The sequence below is a fragment of the Fringilla coelebs genome (assembly GCF_963513975.1).
Source record: "Fringilla coelebs genome assembly, chromosome: 12".
In the NCBI taxonomy this organism is placed as follows: domain Eukaryota; kingdom Metazoa; phylum Chordata; class Aves; order Passeriformes; family Fringillidae; genus Fringilla; species Fringilla coelebs.
Window position 1 is genome coordinate 6,045,496 of NC_140038.1, and position 25,525 is coordinate 6,071,020.

A 25,525-nucleotide genomic window follows, 5' to 3' on the forward strand; every position below is an offset into this window, starting at 1 on the left:
TCAAAGCTCAAGTCATAGAAACACTGGGAGAAGTGCTACAGTCAGTGAAAAAGGCAAAACTGATTAGTCAGAAATTGTATATATTGGTTTTCCACAGCACTAATGCATATTTGATTTTTTTTTCTATTTACTCCCCTGAACACCTTCTAAATGAGCACATGTTACCCTCTGACACCACTCATATGAACTTCAAGTCACTTGGCCCACCTGAAGACAGCAGCACAATTTGAAGTACTTTCCTTCACAGAAAAAACACCTAAATGCCCAAGAGAGTACCCTAGCCTGTACTGCCATTTCCCATGGAATCCTTAGACAATTTCACTCACTCTGCTCTCTTGCTCAAGTTCTAAGATGCCTTTTTCCTAGCCCATGGATGGAGATGTGTGGTACCAGCTATGCAATGGAAACACTGAAAGCAGAGATATGGCACATGGAGAAAGGAAATGTGCCCACAAGGGAGTCAAAGCAATCTCTTCACTGTGTACTGAAGGATATTTTCCTGACAAACTCAGTTTAATTCAGTTTGCTTCTCTCCACCCTGTAATTCAACAGGCTTTGTGGCCTATTCCTGCACAGATTTTTGGGTCCCACACTCCAAGCACCATCACTGTGTCACCTATTTAATCTTCCCTAGTAAACAAACACTTCTCTTTTACTGTTCTTGTCACCTAGAATAGATCTCCTCAGAGCCCAAGCAAAAGCAGGGTGGAAGGAATTTAGTTTCAGCTATTCTGCCAAGAGTATAACAGAAGAAAGACAAACAGGATGCCAATGTACATCCCAGTGATGAAAGCACCTTCTGGCACTAGCCCCTCTTAGGTCTAGATATGCAATTAAAATTCAGTCTGATATTTTATAATCCACTTCAAAATGAGAGATAGCTAATCATTTAGTGAAAGCAAAAGAATTCAAATAAAAACTCATCACACAACATCTGCACACAATTGCTAAAAAGCAAGCTTGCTTTGTTTTGCATATTACCTCACTAAACCGCACGCTGGATTTTTGAGATGGTAGCATTTGTAAATCCCAACTACAAAATAAAATTAAGATTCCAAGTAAACAAAAGCAGCTTATTCTTCAATTTATACTGAGCTTTCTTGCAAGAACCTTATAAAAGTATATATTACCTTGTTTACCTAGGCAGGGGAAGTATTTTTTCATGACTGAACATATTCATGGTTATGCTGCAGAGCCTGTTCTAGGTTTAGAGTTTTCTAAAAGTTTCCCAAGACTTTTCAAGGATCTGATCATGGCAGCTGTTTATAAAGTTCCCACCCATCAAATAAGAGTTGCAGAAATAGGAAAAAATCCTAAGCTGCAGAGCAAGTTCTCACAGCTTTTGCCCTCTTGAGCTGCTGCCTCACACACAAAGCAACACTGACCCTGCAGAAGGCTGAGAACCCAGTTCTGGGACAGCAATCAAAGCTGCTGACAAAGGGGACAGAAGAGCTCCTGCTCCAGAGCTCTTTTACACATGGCAAAGTTTGTTCTGTAAGCTACAAGGGAATATGCATAAGGCACTCCCATTTCTTGAAACTCTTTGAAGTCTCAAGTATTAAACTCTACTAATATGTTCTTTCTCTTACATAATTTCAGGCAGGAACTTTTTTTCTATAATGCTGAGCACTTCAACTCAAGAAAGTACAACTTAAACTCTGTTCCCATCTCTTATCTAAACAAGATCTTTCTTTAAAGGACCCTTGATGAAAAGACTACAAATCATAGATGTGTAAGAGTAATTCTTTTCAGCTATTTCAAATATCAGTCAATGACCACCCAAATACTGGAAGCTGTTCAAAGCTTCCTTCTGTTAGCTGCATTTCAAATTCCTATATCCCTCAAATTCCAGGAAAAGAACTATGTTGTAATGATAATAAAATTACTGACAATATAAAACCAGATTTTTCACTCTACTATGTATCATTATTTGGTACAGTCCCAGCATACTTGGTAGCTCCTCAGACTTTTGGGTTCTATTATGTTACTGCTCCTAAAATATTTAAGCTTTCCTTCTGTCTCCCTTTAGTTATTAAGTGTATCTCATCCATTTAGTTAACTTGGTCAAAGCAGATATTTTAAGCTCAATATTTCTTTACACATTTTCAGAAGATATTTAACTTCTCATCATTTACGTATGAAGATAACAGCTTCTGACACATCCTGAAATTAATTGGCTAGAACTGCTTAACTATTCATTTGAAGTATGGAAAGCATATACAAAGAAAAAATATTTGGTAGAACAGAATATTTAAACTGGAATTCTTCTTCACTCTTTCCTACCTCCCAAAAAACAGGCTTTCTCTAGAAGCCAGATCTCAGAAAATATCAGAAAACTCTCCAGATATAACAGAGTTAACTGATAAGATAAGCCTGATTACCAAGCATCACTTAAGTTCAGTATCATCTTCAAAATCATATAAATTGGACTGTTTTTCTTTGAGAACAACACATAAATAATCTAAGGGAAAAAAACAGAGAGGTAGACAACTCTGGAATAACAGAGTAACAGGAAAAAGAATTCTTCCTGTTAAAATGCTAACATGTGGACAGGCACAAAAGACCCTCCTACTATTTAGAAGGTTCAGAGAAAGTGAAGCAGTGCACACAGTTTAGTTAAAATGCACACCATGACTTTTTAAATACTAAAACAAGAATAATGCCTTAGTTTGAAGTTCAAGACAAATCTTTCAAGGCTTTTTCCAAGGGGTATTTCTCTACTGCTAGAAAAGGCAGTAGGGAAAGACCCCCTGGAACACTCCTTTAGCTTTACAGTCAGCACCAATTCCTTACAAGCTTTACATTTCCTCAAATATGAACTGACATAGCTTTCTAAAACTCACAGTATTGGAATTTTCTTTATTAGGCTGCTTCAACTGGCTCTGCATCTTAGATTTTGTGAGCAGTTCTTTCTTACAAAAAGAACCTTTAGAATAATCTTTGAACCATGGGACCCGTCAGCACAAAAACACTAAAGCAAAAGTTGCACATTTTGTAGTTGTTAACATCCAGCCACCAACACTATCTGCAACAAACCATGCTTGGCAGCAGGACACAAAATACATAACCTGAGGCTGTAGTAGGTTTTTTGAAGAAGCTGAACAACAACATACTGGCAAATTTCCTGGAACTCAATCTGAACAGAAGTCAAGGACACTTGGGCAACACTGTGGGGTTGGTGACACAGCACGAGCCCTGACTATAACAAAGAATGCTTGGGCTGCAACTTCAGTGCTGCCCTGAGATCAGCCCTCACAAGCCAAAAAGCCAAGTTGGGAAGCTCTGCCTGAACAGTAACTTAATTGTTGGACTGACAATGCAGTAGAGATTGGCTTCATTTGGGTTTCCCCCACTGTAGGAGAGGCTATTATACTCTGTCCTCCTTTTTAAAAGCTAGCACATAATTAAGATTTAAAATAAATTAATCTTGAAGCTTTTAAGAGTTACTCTACATATGCACATAGTGAGATAAGAAAAGAAAGTAAATGATACTTTTTTTCTCGTAGTTGTTTTCAAATCTGGAACAGAAGAGGCAAAACCTCCTGGCAATAGTTGTGACCATTGATGTATACATAGTAGCAGCCCCAAGTACCAGAGATGAATATCAGCAGGGCAGTAAAAAGCTGAAACGATCTTCAGGGGTGAAAATTCCAGAAAGTCCAAGTGTTTGCATTTCGAAATCAAGTCAGTATTCAGACAATTAAATATAACTAATACTGAGAATCAACTGTACTGACAGAAGAAAGCCATGCCAGTGGAGACAAGAATGGCAGTGGGAGAAGAAAATTATTTTATTTACACTTGAATGTTCTTGTGCCCAAAAATGGCCTCAAACAAAATACTGGGGAAGATAAATTACCATGCCAATCTTCATTAAAAGAAAAAAGAAAGAATAAAAATTAAAAAGTCAAAACACTTGTCACATGATGAAGAAAACTTAGTTTTCAGAGCAAGATAACTGATGAAGACATCAATAGGTTCTCTCAAAAGGAGAGGTGCAGTTTCCCATCATATTTGAATCACATTTTGACTGAAGGATTTTCATGTTTCTGCCTCCTCTCATAGTAAATTGAGGCAATGATAAAAAAATATTCTAGGATTTCCCTTTTCTGAACTATGAAAGTATGAAATCCTGGCAACAAAACCAGGTTTTTTTCAGTTCAGGTATTCCTCTAGAACCCAATTATTGCAGCATGACAGATGTTTGGAATACTATGCAGTGTTTATTATGGCACTCCCAGTAAGGAGAACCTAATGAATTGCTCAAAAAGCCCCAGATGTTTTTATTTTTCATTGTTTTTGCTAGAACAATTATTTCAGTAACCATTCTCTTAATTTTCCGTTCCTCTACAGATAATATCATTTCTTCCAGAGTAGTTGCTCAAATATGATATTCCTAGTTTTATCCACAACTTTGCAAGAACAAAACAAAGCACAAAGCAGCAAAGGCACCCAAGCAGTCCCCTGAGGCTGCTGCTGAGGGACCCAAGCTCAGGGGTCTGAAATAAGAGTGATACATTCAGCTGTTATCATAGAAAACACACATTGGTGATGAGGCACAGTTTGCATGTGCCTAAAGCAGAAAGGCCTTTCAGCATACCTGCTAAAGCTCCAGCTACAGAGGTGGCCAAGAGGGGAACCAGAAAAGCAAAAGGCAAAAGAACTCCCTAACCATGAGATCAGTGGGGAAATCAAGTCAGCTGCTACAGCTACAGTGCTTCAGTTCCTGAAGCCAGCTCAGACATCTGGGCAGAAATACCAGACTCTGTCAGAAATGCCACCTACCAAGACACTCCCTGGGCATTTAGCAAGAATGCTGCTCGGATGACACGACTTGTTTCCAAACTAAGCAACTGTAACAAAATGTACTACAACACAAACATTTCTATGCATTTACCATGTACCAGTGCACAAATAACTCCTGTGAATAACTCACATGCCAAGGGCACTGAGATGAGGTGGAACAACACATACTCATGGTGTCCTGTCAAAAACAAAAGCTCCTCATGGCAAACTCCAGACTGTCAAATTAAATCTGATCATACTGTTATTTTGAATACTTTATAGTGTTCCTCCCCCTGTTGATACAATTTTATAGGTTATGCAGTCAAATATTTTCCCTAAGATGGTAAGACTGTAAAGAAGATAGATACATTAAAAGAATATTTTCTGCTCTTTTTTTTCATTTAATATTTTACGGGATGCAGATGTAAAATATAGTTCAAAGACAGCAGCGCCTAAACTTTGATTACTGATTTCTTAGCTAAGGCTAAGAATAAAAGCCAAGAATAAAATAAATGCTGGCACTAGCCCCTTGTTTTGCCAGGTTTCTTAGACAGACTGGTGCTATCTGCTTTTGAGCTATGTATAGCATTAAATGCCAGTAAGATATTGCCCCATAGCATTGTACTTACTGGTTCCTTCCTGCCAATCTGGGAGCCCTGAATAATGGAACAGCTCTACAGGACAGTCTAGCAGCAAGCAAGACTTAGATGTTAACACACATCAGAGCACTGCTGTGGGGAGAAAATCACTTCAAATACTTTACCTAAGCTAAGAGGTTTGTGAAAGAAACTGCACGTTATGACACTGCTTTTCAAAATGACAGACACACCAAGCCAAATAACAGAAAAACTTGAATAACTTGACTTGTGGCAGCAAAGCAACCACATTTCAGTCCTTCAGAGTAAAGTTAATAACAAACTAGGGCAGCTCAAATTGCAGAACTGAGCTGGAATGACCTGACAGCAGCAACTGCTGTCCAAACACACATGAGCTATAGCAAACCTGCAGCATTTGATCAATGCTTCCAAGAAAGTCCATATTAGAGATGTGTGGAGAAGAAACTCTTGATAGATAATTTTAATATTTGCAGTGGCACTATTTCTATCACCCAACACTGACTTGCAGACGAGGTATCTTCATTTTCAAGATATCTGTGATAAAACACTACAGCCAACCAGCAATGCTTCAAGCAGTGACTGTTTCTGAACCCAGCTTCTCTTTAAATGTCATTTGTCCTCACTGACATCCATGAACCTGAAGGCCAAAGTCTGAGGCTGTCAAAAACTACAATATTTTTTGCCAAATCCTAACAGAGTACCTTTATGAAATGCCAAGTTTTACATATTTCTAAAAACCCCATATTTCATTCTCCTGCAACTCATCAATTCAGCATTGACATATTTAGGCTAAACTTCACACAGCAAACTAAGCAAAGAAATTACACTAGAGCCAGTAGAGTAAATACTGCAATCCAAAAAGGGTTTTTAGTCTTTGTGAGTGTTAAAATATTGATTCTAAAATGTTAATTTGAGAATAAATGTATCTTCTACAACTAAAGTGCTTCTTCATGCACCTCATCTCCCTTTCAAATCACTAAAATTCACATCATGCAAGTCTAAGAAATGCTTCTTACTTTAATACTTGCCCTTGAAACTTTCAACATACTCACAAAGTTAAAAGAATTGCCGTGTTTTAAACAGGACTTAGAAGCTGCTGATAGTATTATCCAGTGATGCAGACACAAAAGCAACCCTACATATGCAAGCAGATACACAGCCCACCCTTTAGTCCTGACTGGTTTCACTACTCCCAACCTCAGTAATGAACATGGAACATGCCACTACAATATGTTGTTAGAGGCCACGAGCATTAATTTACAAGTGCTTAACTTTTCACAAAAAAAAAAATTATCTAGGAAATGAAGTAATTTGTTGGTCTTGAAACTCCAGCAGCTGTCATTGCCACTCACTGCAGTGCTGTTGCTCTTCCAGGCAGTACAGCCAGACGTTCCAAAAGACATCAGATACTCCCAGCATGAGCACCTGCCCTCCTGCCCTTCAGTTCACTATTCTACACCTACTCAGGGCAATGTAGAAAACTTAATAGAAAATATTAGCTTTTTGCCCTTTGATTTAAAGAAAATAAAGTGCATCAATAGCTTTCCTTGAGTTTTAAGGGTCAGTAGAAAGAAGTACTTCATAAACAGGTATAAGTTCTTTTAAATCATTTCATCTCAAGAGTTTATAGAGAAGGGCAATGCTAATCTTACTTAAGAAAACTGAAGCCATGCCAGAAATAACTAGGGATTCAAAACAAACCTACACTATAATCTATTGTTAGGTATCTATCTTACCCAAAGTCCTTACTGGAATGATCCTCTGCCTGTTGCCACCAGCAACCTCACTTTATTTAAGAATTGCTGACCTGTCAGGGCTATTAGTGAGAAAGCACCTCAAACATCAAATGCCAGGTTGAATTGTGAGGTCTCAGCACTGCAATTGTAAGACTTCTAGATGGGAAATTGGGAGAACACAACACAGCCAGCACTGTCATAGCACTGGGTCAACTTGCTGCACTCTTGGGGAATTTTTACAAGACTAGCTGTTCCCAAACTGGGAAATTACAATCCCTGTATTTTTGAGATACAGAGTGTAGTATTATGCCACAAAATTCCACAATGAATACTCAGAGATGCCTTCTCCTGTGTATGTAGTGCCCATTGCAGATCAGGGATCAGTAAGGACTTGGAGTCAATCTGCACTTCAATACTAGCAGCACACTGTCAACAGAGCAGAATTCACTCTTTTTCTACGACATCTGGGTTGAATGAAAAGATGCTTCAGCCTGTGCACATCCAAGTCCTTGCAGTGTTGAGTAAAAACTACTGCTCAGACCCAGCTTTCAAATGGTTACATAGCCAGGGAAAGAATACATTGCCAAGGTACTGAATAGAGATAAGCTGGTCACTCAAAAACCATTAGAGCCCTCTCAGATGGAGCACACAAAACTGATTGCATTTCCATGCAGTTCAGTTTGTTAATTACATTTCATACATCCTCCCAGACTGATACTTATACAAATATTCTGGTCTTTTGCTGCTTCCTTCAAAAACAAGAATGTAAGAAATAGCCGATGGTGCTTAATACTTCTAAATCTGATGATCTAAATTAGCCCAAAACTATCCTTGTCTCAGGAGACAGTTAAAGTTCTGTCAAGACAGCTATACCTTACTAACAAGGCACACATCCCACAATCTTCTTCACTTTCAGACAGGACAAAATACTCAATTTATGCATGGAACATATAAACAATGGCCTTGGCTGCAACAGAATAGCTCTGCAAAGAGAAGCAGATGAAGCTGAGCAACTTCCTTCATGTATTGAAGGGCACTGAAAAACCCACAACTGTAGCTGTTTCTTAATCTCAACAACTGAAAGTACAATCAGCACTCATAACCTACTTGTGTCAATCATAGAGAAGCTGAACCAGACAAATCTGGTTTTAGTTTGTCTGACATGAGGAAAAGGATGGAAAAGGATTGACATGAGCCTATAACAGATGATGTTTTCCAAACTAATTCTACCTTCACCTACGGTTTTGTTGTCTTGTTTTGGAAATGACATAAAACTACTCCTTATGTCAAATCAATTTAACTAGCACTTGAAGTCAGAGGCCAAGCCTGCCTTCATTCTCCCTTCAAAACTAGGTTATAGTGATGTACAGAATAATGGAATATCACTAATTATGCCCTGCCATGCACTTAACAGACACAGAGCTTTTTACACTGCTTTACAGAAGCAATTTTTCCATACAACCCACCAGAAACCTTTGATTAGGAATCCTCTTGTCCAGTGGCACTCCTTACAGGACCAATCACATGATCATATTCTAAATGATCAAATGCTTCCTCCCAACACATTCACATAATTGCAGAGTTGAAGACAAACAGTGTGACTTGAAGGTGAGGTGTAAAGTGGACACCAATACCAACCTGCACTTGGCCAAAAATGCATTTTAATAAGATAACTGATCAGCTAGTGAGATAGACAACATATATAATTAAATGGCTGAGAACAGTTAGCACTTCTAGTATCTAATTAGAGTATATTTTCACTAACACTTCATAGAACTTATTTTTAAAGCTATGTTTAAATGTGATCTTAAAGAAAGAACACACATCAAAAGATGACTAAGATGTTTTGCCATTTATTTCAAGTGCTTTGTTTCCACAACAGCACAAGAACCACAGCCCACTAAGAGGAAGCCAAAGAAAAAGTGACGCCCTTTCAAGCTGTCATATACACAAGATTTTCTTTCTTCAAATTTCAGGCACAGTAGTGTTTCACCATTAACAGCTTCTCATGATTCAACAGAGCCCAAAGGAACACACGAGGCACACAAATTAGCACATGGGCACTGTTTAAATACATATTGTGGCATCTCTAACCCTACTAACTAAAAAGAAACAAAAAGGACTTGTACCAGAGCAATGTTACCTGCTTATGACCTCAAGCACATAGTTTTTGGAATGCAACTACATTTGTTGCAGCATGCCGAGGGCTGGAAGTCACAGTGCACTCATTGTAAGACATGGCTTTAACCAAAATAGAAAGCCATGAATGGGGCTTGACAGCAGGGGAATCCCCTTCCTTTTTACTGCTATTTATAACTGAAGGCAAGTAAGGTCATTTCCAATTTAACAGGCAGTTCTTAAAGCAACTTCTTCTGCAGGGAAGGGGAAAAAATGAAAGGTACAAGTACTCCAAACACAACACTTTTAGGCTTCATCTGCCAGCAAGACACACTGACCATTTCTACAACACAAATTAGTAACAGTCAACATTTAGTGTTCTGTGGAGAACATTTATTTCAATGCCAAATGCAGTGAACTTGGAAGCACCAGGCAATGAAATAAGGAGTAAACAAGGAAAACTAATACTAGCTTTCCCACAGCTTTTCAGCTGAAAGAAAGACTAGATTTTGCATTTTTGGTTTGGCTGCAAGTCTGCTCCATTAAGCAGACTTCACTCCTCAGAATTTCTTTCAAAAGGAATTTCCAGTTTCTAGCTCAACCAAAAAAAAGTGCTCAAACTGATATACATCATTATTTGCTTTCACACAACTAAAGTATCAAAACACACAGTTGATCAAAACTTCTGTCCCACTGTTAGGCAGAATCTCTCCTAACACTCTCTAACTCATCTAAACTTGAAATAATGAACATAAGAAAGCTTTCAAACTTTGAAAGTTCAGGAGAAGAACACTGGAAGTCAACCAAATCTCCTGCTAATACACTGCCCAAATAGTTTTCAGCCCCACCTCCATCAAGCAGATAAATATTGCACTAGAGTCCACTTAAGCTACTGATTTCAGGAAAAACTGAAGGGTGGTCAGCAAAGCAGTTAATCCCATCAGGAAGCTTGTTTGTTGATGTTTCTGCACACAAGAGACTGTAAAACAGTTTTTTGCACTGTTGGATGGGCTGGGGATTCATCACAGCCACAACAATCAGTGGGGAGCTCTGCATTCTCTTTGATCACCTGAAGCAGTCAACAGTCTTTGGAACCATATTTACCAGAGTACCTAATATAGAAATCTGATGAGAATTCTGTTCTTGAAAGCTGGCATCAAAAGTTTCACTCCTGATGAAAGACTGTCAAACTAACAGCAGATCAGTGTAACTTTACTTGAAATGAAATAAAAGGGTTTCCAGCACAAAATACACATGAAATTATACTAACTGTTGTGGGATTCTCTTTCAAACATAGCTCAAAAGTAGAATCCAGATTAGGAGCCAGAAGTTTGACACTAGTTGAATTAGCACCCTCCTGTGTAGAGTTCACATGCCCCAAGTCTTTTGAAAACTGTGTTTAAGAAAAAAATGACAAGTCACCAAGATCAGCATCTCCAGCTTCCCAGTATTTTCCGTGTGCACCACCACACAGTGCCTGTCACACCCACAGCAAGGGCAAATTCCTCACTGCTGTGCAAACAACTGCTGCATGTCTAAATCCCAGCCCTTCATGTGCTGTGATGGCAATATTTATGCAAGATTCAATAAACATCAGTACATGTATAACACCCCTATTTTCACAGAGAATAGACAATCTGAGAAGAAAACAGCTTTAATGACAATTGCTCAACGTGGATGATGTGCTTTTTGAGGCTGGAATAAAGTTTGTTACTTGGTAACAAACATTTCTTGCAAGATTTGGAATGAGATATTTGTTGCTAAACATATCCCACACTTAAAAACAAGGGTTCTCTTTAGTGTTAGCAGCAGGCAACAGGAAAAGATGTTCCCTATTAAGAGCAGCTGAGGAGGAACCAAAGAAAAGCAAGTGTCTGTCCTGTAACCTGACAGCCTTCAAACAAAGAACTGCTTTTTACAGAAGGCAAGTGGTAGCTGGACACAGGAAATTATTTTTATGGTATTCATCCCGAGTGTTGAAACCCAAACCTTGCTAGAGGGACACTTTCTTTTCCAAAGTCTTAATTTTAATGAAATAGGATTATCTCTTTTCAGAATAGAAAGACAGGATTCAAACTCTAGCAATGTTTAGAACAATGAGGGCTTGCTATGCAGGCAGACACCTTCCAAAGAATGACCTCTCTACTGTCCCAGGCTGTACAGCAACATGCAGCTGGCAAGTATTTCAGTAATGCTTCACAGCAGCAGTTTGGGGGGAAAAATACCCAAAAATCTGGGCTATGGGGAGGAGTGAGACAGCACAAACTGAAGAACCAAATCCAATTACCAAGATTGAAGAAGCTTAGTTTTGAGTTTTAGGATAAAGAGTAACAGAACATAACCGAGATTGGATCTATTTTAACTTCAAGAATGCATAATACTTGCAGCACACCAAAATGAGCTGCTCACATTCCAGGTGCAAGCTGTTGAGCAAGATCTTTCCACTCTCTATTTAGCCATTAGAAACAAACAAGTAATTTAAAATCATGCACTTAACAATTCATCTTTGTTTTAATTTTAACCAAACTTACAACTTGTCAAATCCTAAACAAGGTACAAGTAGACAGCAAGCCACAATCTAAAAACCTATTTACAACCTATTTATTTCTTCAAGCCCAAGTGTCACTAATGCTTAGGAAGCTGGAATAAAAAGTTACATGTCACTGCAAGTTGGGGTCAGTTACAACACTGAGTACAAAAAGATAAATATATCCCTCGGGAACTGGAGCATTTTCAATTTTTCCTGAATTGCTGCCAACTTTTTGGCTTTTATTTTTAATAATGCAACAATTGGAATATATTAGTCCTTTTTTCTCTGAAAAAATATATACTTTTGGAAATGAGGAAAAGACTTTTCACACTACTACTAATACTAGTGTGCAACAACCATTCCCTCAGTTTCTCAAGTATCACTGGAATATAGCAATTCAGATTTGTTATTTCTATCATGCTCAGTGAGTAAATGAAACATTATTGGAGAATGGCATGAGAAAGAAAGGGTAGAGGGATGCAAGTTTAATAAAGCTTCAAACTCAAGCTGTAGGTCAGAATATGCCTTCCAAGTCAGTATTTCAAATTAAATTTTCAAATCCAAACTTGACATTTCAGGAACTCAATTTGCTGTGACACACAAAGTTACTTTCCCCTTGCCCATCAAGGTTTCTGCCTTTACCTTTGACAGAGCAATTACATGCCTATAATGCTTCTGAGAAGGGTCAAATCCTGATTGTTTAGCCTGCATATGCAACGCAAGGAAAAAAACGTTCCCCCAGGCTCTCTGTAAATTGCACTGTTTGTGGCTGAAGCTGAGGCCTTCAGCTGTAACTGCATACCCACAGCCCATATGGCTAGCCAGCTCTGACAGCCAAAAGCCACAGAGCCCACAGAGGGGCTCCATGCTGAGGGAAAGCATCAAATGACATGAGAACTTGGCTTTCAACTATCAAACCCTTTTTTCTCCAAAAGAAAATGCAGAAACAAAAAATGGATGCCAGTAATTTATTGACGCTGGGTGTGTTACTCCATTCTGCCTTAAGAGAACACTACAGAAATAGTTCATATTTCAATTCAGTGTCCAGACACTTTGTCACCGAGGCATAAAGATTGGTCCTTGTCTCTGACTCACAGTAAGTATGCTAAAGCACTCAAAATCAACAGCACATACTCCTGGGTCTATTTATCCTTGCAAAGTCAAACAAACCATCTTGAAGTTAAATGATTTCCACCTTTCAAAATAAATGTGTATTTATTCTTTCTGACCATCAGCAGTAAATAAGTGAATTTATTTTGATGTGAGGGTTGAATTATAGTAAGTAATCAACTGCCAAAGCCACAGACTGTATTGGTACTCATTTAGACAGAAGTGACACATCATATATGCTTATTTCACAGACACATTCCCTCAGAGCTGTTCCTCCTCATCCTCAGATTTCAACAGTGCCTCAATGACTTTGCCTCTGTGAATAACTGAAAATTTGAGCTCAGTAAATTAGAAGATATCAAGTATATGCACCAGAAAGCACAATGTCACTACCTCATTAATAACTTACATTGCCTTCAAGTGTAGTAACTGTCATACAGCAAGCTCATTCCTTTGACACTGTATGGAGGCAGCCCAGAGTACTATTCATAAGATTCTTTTGAAGTAGTTTGTAAAGTGTAATTCATCTCTGTAGACCTCCTCAAAGGCCTCCTATTGTTTTTTTCACTTGAACACTACCACAGTGTCTCTCTTGTAATGACAAACCTGGGGGGTTTATGTTCTATATTGTATATAGTTTCCTACTCTGCCTGAAGAACACTTTTTGCCGCTGTAAGCCTGAATCCATAGGGCCTAGGAGTAACCTAGAGCCCTAGGAAGTCAAATATAATTTCCTTAGTTTTCAAGATCCCATGGTCACCATGGAGACCTAAGCTATTACTAGCTCAATTTTGCATTTCCAGCTTGTATATCTGTTAAGAGCACCTCCAAAAACAAAGCAGTCACATCGGTATCTCAGCAGGACAAGAATTTGAAACAACAACTCAGAAAATGCAACCAGCTGGTTCAATGTGAGAACTTATTCAACATTAACACATACCTCAGAGATCTGGGAGTGGGCAAACCTCCTCCTGCCTACACATTGCTTTATGTAGGCCTAAACCCAAGTTCCTATGTATTTGGAATCATTAAACAGCAGACGTTAAAGCAAGACATCAGAGCAGCATGGGAAAAGCAGAGCATGTGTGAGAAAACAACTCTTGTCAATTTTTTTCAATTCAAGGATTTCAAAGCTGAGTTACTGGGAAGTACCTTTTCTCGACTACCTGCTAAGCACTCTCTCAAATACTCAACACTGCTCCTTTGTTCAGTTGCAGGAAATAACTATTGCAAGACTTACCAAACAAGCCAAGAACAGACATTTAGAAACCAGCAGTATAAACAAACAAATTAAGCTGCAGCACCCTGCAGACTTCTGCATAGCATCTCAGAACAGTTAAACATATCAAGTTATATCTTCCAGCTCAAGGAATCAACCTCTACTACAATAAACACTTGCTTTGAGGGCTTTAGCTCCTTATTCCTTCTGCTAGGCAGATAGAGCACTGTACTATTCATTTGCAGTATAACACCTATGTTAGAGACCCTTAAGCACACCCAGTCTTCATTGCCCTTCAGTGAGCTATCAGCCACTGGCCACTGTGTGCTGAACAGGTCATTTCAAGTTTGGCATGATAGAGAAGTACTATCTGACAAAGCAGGTAAGAAAAGGATGCTGGAACGGCAAAAGGTCTTCTCTAAACCCCCATTTTGGTTAACTCTTAGTCAGGATTTCTGCCTTCCACACATCACTAGAGCTTTTTTGCAGAATACAGGCTCCTTGTTTACAACCCCTTGCACTTCTAAACTGTGGGACTTGCACCAAGATCTGCATCCCACTTGAGTTTCATGTCCGCTGTTCCCAAGACATCCACTGTGGAATCAGAGTACGCCTAACAATGACCCAGATCCAGCTGCTGACATTCTTTACCAAGCATTATAATGTTTTTTTCATGCAAACAACTCAATTTAACCCCATTTTGCATCAGATGCATTGTGAAGAAAGAGCTGTTTTCATGGCAGCACGCCCTAACAAGAACTCCAAGAGAGAAGCCCAGACTGGCCTGCCCTACTTGCCCCATCTCCTCCACCCCACGTGCAGCTGTTTCAGTACCCAAATGGTCACTCACACCAAAACACAAGATTGTCTCCAACCCAGTCAAAAGGCAGCATTCCAACAGCTACTGACAAGACAGCCATACTCCTCAGGCAAGCCTGATTATACAAATAGTAGGCTTTCATTAGCTTATTACTTACAAAGAAGCATTTTCCTATTGCTTAGTTGAATATCCCATGAATGTTGCCCGGAGAAAGCTTTTCTAATTCTAAGCTACTTGGAGATATCGAAAGTCTGAATTGCTTAGATACAAATGGCAACTCCTAACAAGCACAAGTATTTGAAGCATCTGTAGACTTACCAGGAAGAAACAAAACCTCTACTAAACACTAGAGAGCCAGAAGGAAGACAAATTTCACTTGTACGAGTCTCCAGCACCCTGATTCACTCATCACATGTCATGGGAGTTAGATCTCATAGAATACATGGAAAGAAGAATGTGCCAAATAAAAGAAAGCTAAATTAGAGAGTTCTTACAGAACAACTCAAATTCAGAAGGAAACAGCAAAACTACTAAGGACATCAGAACAAGCGTTGATACAAAATACAGCTATTCTGTAAGGTCTGTTTCTGTGATGACATGGTTGTGTTATTATGACCAGATACAGAAAGCAAGGAGTATTTGACAAGGAGTAAGATAGTTCTGGTTAAAATAATGAGAGGTAAACATGAAGCAAGAAATTGGGCATGAGTCAAATTAGTCCAGAAAAAAAAAACCCAAAACCAAAAACAATTAGTCAATACACACTACTAGAAACCTTCACTCTTTATAAAGCTGTAACTATAGTTTGCAGAAAAGCATTTTAAAATGTTTTTCTCATTTTCCTTTCTATTCTATCATTTTCTGTCCTCATTCTACATTTCTTCCTTTGCTTTTCAGTGTCTTGTAAACAACTTCTAAAAGCAACTCCCTGCTTTATCTTCTCTTTCTACCCAAAACACAATTATCTGCAATCCCACCTTGCTTTTGCATCTTCCTCAGAGCAAAAATTGTATTTCATTCCTTGGCAGCCACAGAAAGATGAGCTGTACAAGAAAAGATACACTTTTTGGGTGGGTACCAAGACAGCACTGGTGCCTGATAGCAGATGTTTTGCAGGTACTTGGAATTTATCTGCTACAGCCTCAGGCAGGATGGGAACTACACTATGTTGGCTGCAATAAGCAAACCAGAAGGATTGCTGTCCCTCCTTACAAGTCCCAGGAGCAAAGAAAACCAAAAGCAACAAAACTCACCAAAACAAAACTCCCATTATTAAGGAATGCTTATTTCTAAAAGTTTAATTGGCACAATCTAAGACCACAATTAACAAAGGCATGCTTATAGAAATTTGCATGCTGCCACAACACATGTGGACTAGGTAACTAAATATCCTATTCTGAAGTATGGTAACATGAGACAAATGAAGGCAAAGAACTCTAACCAGGGAAATAATATACAAATGGTTTAGGGCCTTTAGGGCACTCTACAGCTGCAAACCTTCCTAAAATCACCTCTGATCCTGAAGACTCTGAAGTGTTACTATGTCAGATACACAGATGCCAAGATCTTTTTGCTACAAAATCCATATGCAACAGCGGACTTCCTATTCCCAGTAAAAGCTATTTGTCACACAAATTATAAGGTAAAATAAACAATCTAATCAGATCTGACAAAAAGTTGGCAAAAAAAATTGGAATTATGACGATAACTATTTGAAATATGGATTTTCTTCATTAATGATGAAACTCACTCTAAACATTTTGCTTTGAGATATTAGATAATGATAATATGAAGCCAGCATAATTAGAAAGACATTTAAAAATTAAGTACCCAGGAGGTGAGGACATATCTTTACAATTTCTTCAAGTCATGTGATACTTAACATAGTACTTCACTTAAAAATACCCCAACCACCTGAACTCAATGGCAAATCTTCAAAAGCCTTTTTTAAGGTTTCTTACTTTACAGCAGAAGAGACAAATACATATAGCATGGGAGACCATTTGGTCTTCCTCCTGCAGTAAAAAATGGCTGAAATAATACATGGAAGACAATATGGCATTCCTTTGTCAGCAAATACTGCTGGAAAACTCACAGAAAACAGCTGAAGATTTGAGGAAACAAGAATTAGAACAAATTATGCAGTGTGGGAGGTGTGCTACACTGTTGGCTGACCTTACAGATGTTTCTTACATGCCTCATGTTAGGGTATATGCTGGATTGTTTCACCAGTGAAACACACTGGGAACTCGTTTCTGAGCCACTCCAGGAATGACATATTGGAGTAAACTCAACAGCAAATTAGTTCTTTATTAGAAACAATGTTTTATGAGAAAACTGTGGAAGTGCACGCTTATGTGATTTCATCTGTAACCTTTACACAGGAATCCTTTTATTTTTTATTCCAGTCAAAGCAGTCACTCCATATAAGCACACATGAAATTCTTTCACTGCCTCATTCATAGATAAACTAACACAGCAATGCTGGAGGCAGGAGTGCACCAAGTGCTCAGGATGTCATTGATTATATATTTTTATAAAAAGAAGAGCTTCAAGCAGTAGAATACCTTGTAACAAGATGGGAAGTGACCACGAAATTCATACTCCCACAGTAAGTTTTGCTAGTTATCTTGTGGCAAAGGGCCTAAAAGAGTTGTCACACTTAATGACACACCATGTGTTTTTCCCTACAAAGGCAACTGTTCAAAACTGCCTGCTCTTTTCTGTGCTGACAAGGGGTTGTCTGCACTATCCTACCTACCAGATATTTTCAAATAAATACACACCTAAGCTGTCCCTCCAAGGTGAAGCTGACAGCCTATTTTAACAGGAAGCAAGAGGGTAACTGCTTTCCTAAAGAAACTCACTTTACAGAGATTGTTTTGAAAACAGATGTTTGCAAACGTTTCCACTGAAAAAACCTCCTATAAAAATCTCTGAAAGCTGTACATAATTTCCTAAACTTTAAATTCTTTTAAAAACCCAAACACTATTTAAAAATCTTCCAAAATAAGTGGAAGATTTCAGGAAAAGAGAAGAATGAAACATCTTCCCATTTGTCTGCAAGAAGAACTGATTGACATCAGGTAAGGTGGAAACTTAATAGATGAATCCCAGGAAGAATCTCTGCAAAATTAGTGTACAGGAGCGGAAAATTAGTATCATTGTTTACTAAGCACCCACAGTGCACTTCTTCCACTTGGATCTTTGTGAGGCATCTTATTTGGCTTGGAAAGTCATTAAAACCAAGTACTGAACGAATCTGAACCTAGAACCAGCCCTTCAAATGGCTGTATATAAGTGATGAACCAACATTTAAAAATATTTTGAGAGGCACATCCAATCACATAGCTTTCACTATGAAAGCTATTTCACATTTCCTTAATGAAAGTAAAAAATGGGTTTTGTTAAAAAATAAAACCTATTCTAACTATATGTCTTCTCTTTTATTAATTTCTAATTTTGTGTGTGTTCTGTAATGTGTATAATAATAGTTGAGCAGTATTTGTGCAAATTATGAATAATATATATTTCTAGTGTGTGTGCTCACAAACCTTTAAGACTGGGAGATTAAAAAAAAAAATCTTTCTAAACCATTGCCTTAAATGACTTGGTATGCTGGCAATAGTATCCCAGAGAAGTTAAGGCAATGGCTGATTATACCAAGACCCACATGGAAAAAAGTGCTTTGTGTTTAGTTTTCAGCCTAAAGTACTAGAGGATTTTTACCCTCACACACAGATGGCATTTGTAACGCTTCAAACTGCAATTTATTCCTGAAAAGGAATGATAATAGCATTGAGGCAGGAATGCATTGTTCCCACACAGACATTCACACTCATTACTGAGCCACTCTCATAGCCTGGCCTTACAGTTGCTCCTGTACTGGTGTGCCTGATTCCTCAGGCCACATCCACCCTTCCTCCTGCTTGCAGGCTTCCTTCAGCTGTGTTGAACAACCCCCAGTGCATAACTGCTGCATAAGCAGCTCACCTTAACCACACACTTGTACCACAATCAAGGTGTTTTTCTGCCTCATCTCTTCATCACCAAAGCCCTGCCATTCCCTTGGGAGTGGTATTCCAGAGTCAGCTGAAGCTCTGACATGAAAACTCTAAAGATACATTCTCTGCCTGGGACAGAGAGAATAAATTTTCACTCACTTATACACCACCTGTGATCCATTTGAACTGCCCCCTTACATGTCCAGGTCCACTACATACAAAGCCCTCATTCAAAACTCATTATATCTCCTTCTCAGTGTCTGGATTTGCTCTGTACTTAACCCACAGCCTGGTCTGCCCAAGCTCACAAGGCAAAGTTAACTACCCTTTCTTCACAGCTTCTGCTCTTCTGTACACACACCTACACTAATCAGCTGCTTTTAAGTCTCGTTAGTATCACAGTGCAGCTGAACAGACAACTCAGCAAACAACCAGGCTTATCTGGACCTTACCCACAACTGCAAACACAGCCACCAATTTTTTTTTCATTAAAAAACCCCAAATATCCCTCAGAGTTGGTACATACTACAACACCTTGAGTTCTTGCCTGAGGTCTGTACATCCTTAACTATTGCAAATAACATTTCCAAAGAGTACTTTAAACATCACAACAGAGTGATCTCATTTCCCACAGCCTTTGCTTTTTTTCAACTGAAGCTGGACATTGGTCTCTGCCTCCCTGTACCAGTGCCTTTAGTGATATCCTGACCCAGGAGACACCACTGGTTCCTTTTGTTTGACCCTGCATGCTGGCTGTGCAGCAATGAGTCCCACTCAACCCTTTCCCCAGGGAGCTCAGACATGCTCTTGTCAACAGGTATGTCCTTATACCACAACAAAAAATCATCTAAGAAAATCCTGCAGTCACAAATGACAAAGAATTACAAGAATTATAGAAATTGCAAGCTACAGTAAACTGAAATATTCAAGTTAGACCTCTTGACATCACTTATTCATATATTCATTCATAGGCTCATTGCTCAGTTTTGATTGTCAGGGTATCTAAACATATTCATTGGGTCTAAGGATGATGCCCATCAGTCCTACACCACCATCACACTCCTGAGACCATCCCTCCTACTATCACAGGTCTTCTCTTAAACAGGCACCATCACTTCTATCAGACATTGACAATCTGTCTTTCCTGCTGCTGTTCTGTCTGCCAAGTGCCACTTTGCCATTTCCTGCTACCCAGCACTTGGCACATATAAATTGAACTAAGGTAAAAGGTACTCACTCTAAACTACTTTCATTAATTAATGTTTCCAGCTGAACAAATTCAAGCCAGCAATTTTTGGAACTGTTTTCTGCTTATATTTATGTAAACTATACACAAAGTTTAAATCTCACATTCCAGAAAAATCAGAACCTTCCTGATAGTAGAAAACATGACTGAAACCAAACCACAGGATAGGCTGGACTTGAGGGTGCTGAGACAAAGGGTTACTTACCACACTACAGCTATCAACTCTCAAGAAATGTAAAGAGAGATCATTATATGAAAATAAACAATATGTAATAAGAAAAGGATTACACAACTGAAGACAATGCCATTGTTCAAGTGGTTCTCACAACACTACACCAAATACTTCAGCAAAAACTAAACTCTTCTACATATAAGAGCAACAAACCTACCACAGCTGGCAAATGTAAATTGTTATCCAACTCAAAAAAGTAATCAGTCCATGTAGTACCACTGAGTCTTTATCATCTCAATTGTTATTTGCTGTGATTTAGAAGCCTGAGAGTCTCTGGCTTGCTCCTGAGTTATATGTCACTTTTCCACAAAAATAAGAAATCTCAACCTTACAAAAATTGCCAGAGAGAAAGACACAAGGTCCATTTACAACTCACTTCAGACCATACTTTCTTCCTGCTGCCTGAATACAGAAAGAGGAGCTACCTACTGAGAATGAAAGGAAGGCAGTTTCAAGTGCCAGCCTGGCCCATCTTGGCAGGAAATCAACTGGTAAGTGCCAAGTAAAGGGACTACAAGTAAGTCAGCACAGTAATACTGTAAAGATATTTTAAGACAAGACTTACTGTTGTATAGCCACCCTCACCTTGTGAAGTCAGTCAGTGCATTTTCTAGCTTTGTGAAGATGCTTGAGTAAAAAGGTGCCGGAGCTCTGAGAATCGAGGGGGTGGATCTCTGGGGATGAAATTCCAGCTTGCAACTGGAAGTGGAAAATATCAAAATGTTATCACAATTGCTTCAAGTATGCAGGCTAATTCAAACTCAATTCCAAGATAAGCATGTGTGCACATAGCACACCCAGGGAAATGGTTCTCTGACTACTGTGAAATGGGTTTTCAGCAACATGAGCAGTGACAGAAAGCCACAAAATTCATTGTACACAGTTAAAAGTCTGGTGTTAAAACTATGCACAAGGCTCCTTACCACCTTCTCAAACTCAAGCATACCAGCCTCACTCCAAAGATGGAACTTCCCTGCACTCAGAGACAAAAGGCACAACACTGAACACTGATCGGACCCAGGATTGCACCACATGCTGTGAATCAGCACTTACACATCTAAGAAGCTCAGGCTACCTTCAAGGCATTCTTTGTGTAAAAGGAATAGACTGTTTAATCACAACAATAAAAATCAAGTATAAAGGAGCTTAAGACGCAGCATGATGTCCATAATCATAATCTCATCCACTGAGTTGCAAAACCCTAGATTATTTTGCTTAACATAGCCTCTGGAAAGTTGTAAGATCAACTACTCCGAAAAAAACCTTCTGCTTTATCATTTGCATCTTTGCCCCAAATTTTTTGCAGTTCAATTTACTGTTTATTTATATAACCATATGTAGTCAAAGCAGAACCCTGGAAGCAAAACCCTGCATTCTCCTTCAGGACTACCTGACACTGCAATTTCCACCTCCAATTGTCCCAGCCGAATCACTGAAATCCAAAAGTAAACAAATGAAACATAACACTGCTTTATTAAGACAGCCTCCCCCCATGTGCAACAACACCCAACATTTTGCTTGCTGTTCTCAATTTGCATCAGCATTCTATTGTCTGTAGAAACATGCATAAGCAGACTTGCCAAAAATTGTAAAGATTCAAAAGCAGGGAGGAGAAAAGAATTTCTGAAAGCTGGTACAGTGGTCTGTAAAGACATTCACACTTCTTCCCTAATTAGGGCCTGGTGCAAAGGCAGCATCTGGAAAACACTGCTTAGCAAGAAACTTCATATTAAAAAAAAATAATATCAAGATGTCTACATATTTGGCAGCTTACCAAAATCTCCAAAGGTCAGATAGGACTGGCAGCTGAGAATCAACTCAAATGGTGTTTTCAGCACCATAAAGCTAAAATTATGGATTGTAGGGATACTTCAACAAATGGTATTGCTCATATTTCATGAGCATACAATATTGATAACCCAACAGTTATCTGACACTACAGTGCCACAAAAAGGAATGGAGGTGAGATGTTTGAACTCCTGTCCAGATGTGGTGACTAATTACATACTGCCATTTTTGAAAACCATCTAGACTGCATTTGCACATATAATTAAGCATATAAAGTGACAATCCAAACATTAATGCATCAGAACATCCTTGCTATGTGCAACCAAACCTTTGTAGAAACAATACCAAATAAATAAAAGTTTTCACAGCAAAACTTCCACGTCTCATGCAGTTAAAGCTATGTCACAGCTAGACAGATCTTTCAAGCCCACTTCTCCCACTCCAAAATAAGACTGGGATTCTACTGTAGTGGTGCTTTGTACTGATAGTTATATTTATAACTGTAGATGGATTTCCTAATAAAAGTAGAATTCAGTCATTGCATTAGCTGGCAAACGATGAAAGAAGTCTAAGCAAAACTGTAAAACAAACCAAGCTCAGAGTAAAATTACTTAATCCTCTGCAATTCAAATGCAAGCTTATCTTCCTCAATATTGTCTACTTGTAACCAATCTATCCATCACACACACCACAAAACCTCTCACCCTCTCAGGCACTACTACAGTGCAATGGCAATGTTTCAAATCAACTTAAATTAGGCTGTACCACATTCCATTATGTGATATCATGCAACAGATGTTACTCCAAAAACACACAGGACAATTATTCAGGATAAATCCCTGTAATCTGAATGGTAAAATGAATGGGTATCCCATGTGAAATGGCTGTAGACTTTATCCAACTTTATACTGAGACTCAGAACTTGAATATTATTCAAGTTTGCCATAGTTAATCCACTTAGATTGGCAACCAGAAATAAGAAGTATTCTTATCTTACATAAGCTCAATAATTTTGTCACTAACAGATAAGCGAGAATTCCACTTAACCCTTTAGTTCTGCAGTGACCAGTGAGTTAAATGAGGCATTAGGAAACTCAAATGAAATGCAGTTCCAAGAATCAAGAGACACTCCCCCTCCCTTCTCAGCTGTGTGATAACCTTGAATCTCCTTTGAAAATGTCACATTATGAAAATTAAAGCAGGAATGGTGGTTCAGTCAACTTAACTCACAGTCAACTTGTCTAACAGCTGTTCTGTTGGAAGCATGGCTGACCATTATACCATAGAGATAGGAAAGCTTTTAATATACTACAATTTGTAAGGTATTTTTAATTAACACTGGCAACTTGCATTCCTACTTAACACACACTGGCATAAACATACAAATAAGTCACGTTTTACACAAGCAAGAACTATCTCAGAAATCTGTTGCTTCATGTTTTTAAATCATAGGGACATTGTTCCACGGCCATTGGGCTCTTCTGAGAATGCAGAACTCCTCAACACCTCTAAGTAACATACTTCCAAACCCAGAACTGCCTTGAAATTTAATATGGCTCAAACTTTGCTCCAAAATATAGATCTACAAAATAAACTTTAAAAATATTTGGAGGGAAGTAGACAATTGTTTAATCTGACAAAAGGTTTTTTCAATCAATGAACATTCCCACAATCTTCCTAACTAGACGTCATAGCAGCATTTTAACACACAAAAAGTGAAGCCTAAAAGAAAAAAAGCCTAAAATGAAATGGCTGGTCAGCAGAACAAAAGCACTATAGAAGGTGAGCATAAAGCCAGCAGAGGCCCCAGCTCTCAGTAAGGTGTTCCCACGCAGTGACACTGCGCCGGGCTCTCCAGACACCCGAAGGCAAGGCTGCACGCAGAGACAGAAATCTGCTGGAGGGCATGGGAGAAACAGAGGGATCGGAGCACACAGAACCACAGCCGGGACGCGGACAGCCTCGCTGCAAGCACACAACGCCGCCTCGCACTCAGGGAGGTTTTGCGCTTTGCTTAGCCCTGGACACGAAGCCTCACCGGGACAGGTAGCTCGGAGCGCTGGACCCTCGCACGGCCCAGGCCGGCCCGGAGAACAGCGAGGCTGCGGAGCAGCCGCCCACCCATCCCCGTGTGCGCTGCGCAGGGGCGGCCGCGTCCTTCCCTCCCCTCCGGGATGGCCCTACGGGACCGCCCTGCGCCCCGCTTCCAACGCGAGCCGTTCCACCGCTCCCGTGGGAAGATGCGGACAGAGACACAGAGGGATAGATACAGATCCACGCATATGCAGACGCGGCAGGATCGTCCTTGGGAGGTCGTTACTTCACCACGTATTAAGAAAAGGTTTTTTCTACATCACGGTCGGCAATAGCGCCCAATAGCGAACAGCTCCGTTCCCCGGGCAAACACAGCTCCGACCCGGCCACGCCACGCTCCCCCAGGCATGATGCGAGGGGCCGGCCGACCCAGCACCTGCCTCCTATTCCAGTCCTCCACGGCACAGGGAAATCCCGAAAGACCGCTGTTTCCCTCTCATCCCGGCCCGGCTCCTGACGAACGATGGGTGAGCCGGGGCCGCTCTCCCCTTCCCGGGGCTCAGCCCGCACGGCACTGGGCCAGGCTGTTGCTGTCCTCGCTGGAACCAGCAACTTGTTGGGCAGGCAGCGCTGCCCGCGGGCGAGCCTGCACGGGCGAAGCAGGGAGCGGCGAGCAGCGGCTGCTGCCGCTCGGAGGCAGCCCGCACCGGGAGCCCCGCGGCAGCCGAGCGGCTCCGCGCTCCCGCCGCTCAGCCCCGCGCCGAGTCTTCCCCCTCTCGGCGGCTCCGCACAGACCACACGCTCTATGCAACGTGCCACGGCGGGGCAGGACGAGGGTCCTCGCGGGCTCCTACCGGGAACGCTGTTACTGTAGCATTGCGGAGCGCCTAAGCCCCGCCGCTCTCTCGCTTCCTTCCTTCCCCCCGCTCGCCTCTTGCCCGCTCCCGCCGGCTCCACCGCCGCCGCCGCCCGCAGCCGCCGCCGCTGCGGACTCCAGGCGCAGACCCCCGGCGGGGAGGGCAGGAAGCGCGTCATCACTCCGGGCCGCTCCACCGCCCTCCGCCCGGCCCGGCCCGCTGTGGGGGACCCGCGGCTCCCGCCCCGCGCCCGGAGACCGGCGGGAGCAGAGCCCACCTCACCTGAGGGCTCGGAGCTCCCCCTTACCTAGGTCTGAGGGAGAGTCACCTCCGCCGGCCGCAGCCCTCACCCGCGCGGTGAGGTAGCGTCGTTCTCGCTCTGCACGCCCGGCACCGCGGCGGCCAGGGCACGGCAGCTCCTCGGGGGAA

The 25,525-nt window shown here is 40.5% G+C and overlaps 1 protein-coding gene across 2 annotated transcripts in view; it reads right to left on the bottom strand.

Moving 5' to 3' along the window:
• Nucleotides 1-25,233, bottom strand: part of TLN2 (talin 2) — a 139,849-nt gene extending 114,616 nt beyond the window's left edge. Inside the window, exons 1-2 of one of the 2 annotated variants that reach the window (XM_084213474.1) lie at nt 25,094-25,233; nt 21,003-21,116 (exon numbers count right to left, since the gene is read on the bottom strand). The gene's annotated coding sequence lies outside the window, so the exon portion shown is untranslated. The remainder of the gene's footprint in view (nt 1-21,002; nt 21,117-25,093) is intronic. The other variant, XM_084213475.1, reaches the window with a different exon arrangement.
• Between the last annotated feature and the right edge of the window lie 292 nt (nt 25,234-25,525).